We start from the raw sequence: 7,407 nt of genomic DNA on the forward strand, positions 1-7,407 counted from the left end.
AAGACCAGAAATTCTCAGAAAGACCTCTTGTTTCCATGTCTGATTGTTGAATTCGTTAGTCCCGTCCATATGGTCTCATGTGCATATCTGTTGAATGACTGTGATCCACTACTGGCAAATGCAAACTGTTCACTACATGTTACACAGGAGGGAAACTTAAACATGGAGGTTCCCTATGACCCACAACCCAAAAACTGGGCATTTCCCGAAATGTCCAGAAGGGTGGCCATGCTGAGGCTCCTAGCACAGTGATGTTCACTGCCGCGTTATTTCATGTGGCTTATGTATGCAACCAACTGAGAGGACCCTAAATAGATATTAAGGCAACGGAGTATTGATACACAGTGGTATTCTCCGCTGCCATTCCCACTAATGACATCGCCCCAATCTGAACCCAAATGGAGGGGCATCGAACCAAATCATGGTAAGTGAAGTAAGGCAGAGCCAAAGGCTCATGAAGAATTCGGCACCAGCTATTAAAAGAAAGGGTTCTCAGCTGGGAGATTCTCACAGAAAGAGAGTGCTTCCTTAGCATGCATGAAGCCTTGGCTTTGATTCCACAGGACCACAGAACTGGTGGTGTGGACGAAGTGGTAGAGCTCTAGTGGATAAACCCCAGGAGTCCTGCCAAGGCCCTGAGATCAAGGGCCAAGACTGGCCAAAAGCAAAATAAAATTTAAAAAATTGCCGATTGGATTTTCCTAGGGTCAATTTTCACATGAACACACTTTAAAATATATACTCAGAAGAGACCCAGTCTAATTCTCAGAAGCTGTGCATATGTTTGTTATGTTTCTATGGATAATGAGTTCAAGAAAGCCAGCTAGTCTCACCGCTAGTTGCCAATGTGCTAATTTATCACTGCCACATCCCCGGTAGTTGCTTGTTGCTCTTCGGTTGTCCAGAGAGATATATTCAAGCTTCCTTTCCCTAGGAATGTGAGATAATGCTAATTCTCATTCATTCCCTTTCAGAAATGATTCATCAGGCAAAACACATTGGTTCCAGGTTTTACTTCAGTTTTAATGAGTTACAATATTAAATGTATTAGGACTCTCAGGACTTGAATGGATTTTCATTTACGATGTCAACTCTCTCCGATTTCTTTGGAAAATACCTTGCTCGCCCTCAATCCTCATCACAGAACCCAGGGGCCTGTACATTACCCCTTTTAGTTTGACTGGGAAAATACAGGTAAGGAAAACCTGATGGTGAACTGAAGGAAGTGCCTAGGTTTCTCTTAGGGAAGACAACTACTCTGGTCTTTCCAGTGCAGTCAGGCAGGTTCAACCCTATTCCTCCAAATGAGAACATGGTTGCAACTCAGGTCCTCTCAATGCCTTCTTGGGAAAGTTGTCAACAGTCTGACAAACATTTCTGGCCTAATATTTGTCATGCATAACTCTGTCAAACTTTGCATGAGCGAGTGATAATCCCCACTATGTGTATGTCTGCTTGTGATACTTCACTGCAAGGGAACACCTGACAGAAAATGGCATCCAACATTGATGGAGTGTAGTGAAAAGTTGCACTTCCATGACAGGTTACAGCTAAGTGGTGAGAATCTGACCAGTACACGGCTCTCAAGGGGAAAGGAAAGTTTTTGTCTTTGACCATGTACAGGTATTTTTACCAAGTGCTTAAAGTAGAGTGCACTCACAGTAACCCAGGACTCTGTCATCATGCCTTACATGCTCAGTCTAGTTTCCATTGTAGCAGCATATGTGTAAATTGCACCACATTCTTCTTCTACTGCTATTCCTTTGCATTCCTTTGGTGCCATGGATTACTCTTCAGAGTTACAAGACATTGAATAAAGTTTTGGAAGTTCAGACATGGGAAAGTACTCATCACAAGTGCATTTGAGAAGATTAGCGTTCACCAAGGAAAATTTGATCTTCGTTGGTTCTCTGATTTTCATGGTTAAAATGTAATTCCTTCTGGGAATGACCCTTTTTTGCCACCAAGGTTCCTTGGGTTTTACTATGAGCGGTACTGGTGGGATTCCTCCGATAATCTGATCAGCAAGTGCAGCACGATGGGTGAACTCTATCATGATGCAATCATGGCTTGGAATGGTGTGGAACCAGTAGTCTACAGGGAAATATCTACATATTCCGTACTGGCAGCAGCCTAGACAACAGAACAACAGCCAATCCTCTGCCAGAGAATGGAGTTGGACATTTGGGACAATTTAGCTCCTCATTCCCAAATGTCTTGGAACAGGTGGCCAGAATCCTATTCAAAGAAGCCACATAGAGGTCTCATTCACCCATGTTGTTAGTTAGGGAAGGATCTGGAAGTCACCGTGGAATTCATGAAACTGTTATCCTTAGCGTGACAACAGATGTGCCTTAGAACAGTTCACCTTTGCTGAGTGTGTCTGGGCTGAGATGCGACACGGTACTTGCCAGTACAAGTGGACATTAGTCTTTGAAATCCTCTGCTTCGCTGTCATTACAAACATGGATATGCATGATTTCTAAGACCCTCATTGGTACCACCATAAGCAGGACTATGGAAAGAATATTCAAAGTGCAAGATAGCTTCATTAGTGGTACCACAAACACCATCTGCACGGATGCCCTGTTCATTATGAAGATGGAAACCATATCTCTGGGCAATGTGTGTATGTGTATTAGAATACATCGAGCGTATAGTACAAGATCCCGAAGAGACGTTCCATCTTAGCTTTTCAGGAAGTCCAGTTGTCAGCAGGTATGAGTTCCATGAAATGTCTCGACACAGGTTGTTTCAGACATCTGACCCCATTTTCCACAGATCAATGAAGGCAGTCTGTTGTTGCTTCGATGCTGTGTCGAAGGCTCAGAGCCTGCTGGTAATTCTATTTCTGCAGGGTAGGTTAAATCCCCTTGTGGGTCCCACAAGTATGCATTGGGCATAATGAAAAATTCACTTGTCTTGTGAAAGTCGGTGTCATGAATGGCCGAAGATCCCTACCTGATTCCTGACTAGGACCACACTTGGGTATTGAGATGTGTATGGTTTCAGGTTGTACCTGTCACGGTTCCTGTATATCAGTGCAAAAAAGGATAACCTCTGAGAAACCCTTGTGGAAATCCAAATTGCCATTCAAATACATCATGTTCCTATGACACTTCCATAAATTTAGGTGATGGTTGTCAAATAAAGAATTCACTGCTTGCACAAAGAATCCATAGCTTGATTGCCTCTTTGTGCCAGTTTCCCTCATATCACCCCCGAAACTTCAAACAAACTCCATGGAGTCAGAAACTTGTTTTTTCTTTCTCAGCAGGATCCAATCATTAACATACATTGAGGTCTCTCTCGTCAATGCGTTTGTCTGTGTGTGTGTGTTCCTGTCTGTCTATCTGTCTGTCTGGTGTGTGTGTGTGTGTGTGTGTGTGTGATTGAGTGTCTCTCTGTTTCTCTAATTTGTTTGACAGTGTTCACCTCATTCCTGTCTTCCATGCTCAAATTATACATGGAAGAGCAAAAGTACATAATTCCTTCTTATCCTAGGTAGATGCTTTCAGTCCAGTTCCTGTTCACTCTCCTTCGCATTTCTCAAGGCTCGATCCCTACCAGTGCTGACACAACAACACTCCTGACTTTTTTGGTGTATGTGGTACTGAGTTCATGCCTGTAATCCAAGCGATTGAAGGGAGATGAGATCTGAGTAAAGCAGTTCAAAGGCAGCCCTGTCATTGAAAGCAGAGAGACTCTTATTTTCCTTCACCAGTAGAGAAACAAAGTAGGGTTGTTTCTCTAAAGGCAAGGTGGTTCCCCCAGCTGAAGAAATCAAGAACCATACCCAGGCCAGAATCAGTAGAAGAGAGAACTCTGGAGCCACAGATCAGTGACAGCCCCGAGAACCATAATACATCCCTAGGAACCACATAACTAGAACATAGAAAACAGGATGACAAGGGAGACAGACAGACAGACAGAGTTTTGACATATACATGTGGGTCGGGAATCACCACGGTGTGAACTTCTCTTGTAATAAAACTCTCATGGTGAGACTCGTTTGCATATCCTTATCTACTTTACTATTATGTTACATGAGGAGAATTCAAGGTAGGTTATAGGAAGATATGAAGAAATAACCGAGAAATATGCAGGGAAGCCCAAACAACGTTTTGCTGAAGATTTCATATTTAATCTTCATCTGGAAACCCAGTCCATCCTTATCCCAATGTAATCTTTCATGGTAACAGATGTGTGGACTTGTATTTAGATTATGGTTCAGTAGGCACTTTCAAGGTCCAGAGAAATTTCCTAATGCATAATTAATTCACACACCAACATCTTTACGTTTTGAATTTTCCAATTTTCCTAGCTATGTTTCTTTGAAGGCTCAAGTGAGTAATAAATGAATACGCAGTGAATGACCCGACCACCTATGCTGCAGAGATACCAGTGAGATGTTGGCAGAAGTAATTAGAAATAATGGGTAGTTGAGGTATGGCACCCTAGTAGAACCTTGTGTGAAAATGAGTCACAGCTCTCCTTTATCAGCTGAATTCTTGCCTGTGTCTACCAATGTCAGACAAGAAATGGACGGGAAGTGTAAGAAGGGTCAGTTGTCCTCTTTTGGATGGGAAGGGGTGTGTCCGTGGACATAGGCGGAAGTGGGCGGGACTTCCTGGATGGGCGCCCCGGAAGTGAGGAGGCTGACCTGCGTCACAAAGCTGGCACCCCTCCCAGCGGCGGCCCCACACAGAAGGAAAGGTTGCCAAGGGAAAACTGCCTGCTGGGTCTACTGCCTTCCCAGTGAAGAAGGGATCCCACACTGCTGGGTTCACTGGTGAGTCCAGGAAACTTTCAAAGACCCATGAGACTCTTCGCTCTTCGTCCTTCTTTCAACTCCACCATGTGTATGTTAGCTGCTTGCCACGAGGATATTATCTTGACTATCCGCTCTCTAAACACTAGCTTTCTCCCTTCTTCCCTATGTGTCACCAGCTAGTCCCCAGAGTTTCCTTAATGTAGGCTCCATGATCCATGGACAAAGTTATTGGAACCCATTTCCTGTCCAGACTTCACAAAATGTCCATTTTGCTCCCCCATCACGGGACCTCTTTTCCTTTTCCTGTCATGATTTAGTGGGTGAGAGCAAACAGGACTTCTTGGCTCTGGCTGTAGTTCATAGTGCAAAGGCACATAAATTGTGCTGTAGTGGACTACCGACTGAGTTTGACAAACTGGACTGACTGCAGCTTGAAAATAAAAACTATGCCTAAGCCACTAATGACAAGTATTTCAGCACATCTTTCACAGATGCATGTGTTGAGATAAATATCAGATTTGATGGGAACTTTTTGTGGGTGTTTCTCTCGTACTTCTAAACATCTTAGAGTTTAATTCACCTGAACGTAATGCTACTTGTCTTGGCTATTTGCCCCGGCCAATGTTGTACCTTCTTGAAGCTGCGGACGCTTGGTGAAATACGATTTACTACCTTTCCAATATTCACTTTGAAAGTGAAATATATGCAGTGGAAAAGGGAATTACTTGGCGGATATGTGTAGCTTGGGTCATCTGTGCCTCTTTTAGACACAGTGGGAACAATGGATGCACAAAGCTCTGGGTACTTTTGTTTGGAAACATATTCCGAGACCAAGCCAGAAACGGTGATTTGGTTCAATCTGGACAATAGTGACCCTAAGAGGGCTCGGGGACCATTCCCCAGAAAGGAAATCAATCCCCAGGCCCGGCCAAAACTGACTCCGGAGGGTAAATAAAGCTTCAGAGCACGTATAGACGTTTTCCTATGAGTTTCAGGAATTTCTAAAATGACAAAGTTTTAAAATTTGGTTTTGATGGAATTAGTCATGATTTTGCTGAGATGCTTTTTCTCCCCACAGGATTGTGAAGAATACTCTGCCTGTCAGAATGGAAGAAGGTACATATCTTCCTTAATTCATTCCTGGGTAGACTCTGGGTTTGTACAGTAGATGTTTCCCTTCTTACTTTTTTCTCTTTCTTCTCTCTCTCTCTCTCTCTCTCTCTCTCTCTCTCTCTCGTTTTCTTTCTTTCTTTTCATTCTTTCTTTCATGCTTTCTTTTCTTTCTTTCTTTCCTTATTTCGTTCTGTTGAAACCTACAGTGCATAATGTCATAAGCTACCCAAGAAAAGTATGTTTTTGTGGGATGTTAGCTGAACATCCAAACTTTTGGTAATGAATTTGAGTTTCATAGGTGGTTTTGGAAAGGGAAGAATGGAAGTGAACTGTGTGATTGATGCCTTTCCTAAGTGTGCATGCAGAAATGTCTAACCACTCAATGATGAACTTTGTGATTGTACACAAGTTATCTCAGAAATGAGTTTCTCTACTGTTATTCCTTGGTCCACTTTAATCCATCTCAGAGTAATGGTTCTCCAAAAATGCAGACATTGCCAGAGTAATCAAAGTGAAAGGACTGTCTTTCCCAAAGCTAGGTTTTGGAACCCTTTTCTTTTTCAGGTGAATCTGTGGATCCTGAAAGGTTATTGCAGTGCCCCTATGATCAAACTCACATGATCAGGTCTTGCAGATTCCCATACCACCTTGTAAAATGCAAAAAGGTAAATGTCACCTGAAAATGGAGAGTGTCACCACATGAAATCCTACTTTTATGGATCCCGTGTAGCCACTGGGAAGGAAATAATGGTGTCAGTGTCCAGGTGGAAGGAGCAAAGAAAGACTATTTTGTGATTTCAGGACCACTTTTAGCCCACATGTGCATTGGAGTCCTACAGAATTACAATGCACCTTGTGTGGAAATAGAGCTCCACACTGCAGAGCACAGGCAAGGTGAATTTCTGGTGGACCAGCACTCCTTCAGCAAGGCCAAGCTTGCTAACAAGCGGTGCTATTCTTCTTCACTCTTGCCTAGTCTCCAAAAGACAAGTATCGAATTTTTAAATTGAAAAGGCCATGTCAGAAATCTACTTCATTTGTTTCTGAGAGGGCTTTCCAATGGAAAGGTTTGGCTATCAGAAGAGGGGCCCAAAGGAGATCAAAAGAGATTTAGCTGGCATCTCTTTTCTATCCTCACTATATGGATTTCACAGTAACTATTTTGCAGTCAGCAAAAACTACACACTATTTGAAGGTTGATATGTTTTGTGCAAATGAAATCTCTTTTCTTCAAATACCATTGCTGTAGAAAACTTGAAATCGGGGGCAGAATGTGTCTCCTTCTGCTTAAGCCAGATGTGAATAGCGGCAGACACCAACTGGGGAGCATTTTCTAAGGAACCTTTTCCCTCTTGGTGCAATGTCCATTTTGCTCTGGTACACAATCAGTGGACATTTGAGTCACAGGAGGGGCAAACAAGGCCACAACCCAAAAGGGATGCTGGGAGTCATATTTTGTATTTGCAACCTGGTTCCACAGAATCATCCCGATATAGCTGCCAAACTAGCTACTTGTCCCT

The 7,407-nt window shown here is 43.0% G+C and overlaps 1 long non-coding RNA gene across 1 annotated transcript; it reads left to right on the forward strand.

Moving 5' to 3' along the window:
• Nucleotides 1-4,704: 4,704 nt before the first annotated feature.
• LOC150040191 (uncharacterized) lies at nt 4,705-6,546 on the forward strand. The gene is made up of 3 exons (XR_016534035.1): nt 4,705-4,792; nt 5,853-5,890; nt 6,452-6,546. It is a non-coding gene; the product is annotated as an uncharacterized LOC150040191 (long non-coding RNA).
• Nucleotides 6,547-7,407: the final 861 nt, after the last annotated feature.

The sequence above is a fragment of the Megascapheus bottae genome, chromosome Y (genome assembly GCF_031878675.1).
Source record: "Megascapheus bottae isolate mThoBot1 chromosome Y, mThoBot2.hap1, whole genome shotgun sequence".
In the NCBI taxonomy this organism is placed as follows: Eukaryota; Metazoa; Chordata; class Mammalia; order Rodentia; family Geomyidae; genus Megascapheus; species Megascapheus bottae.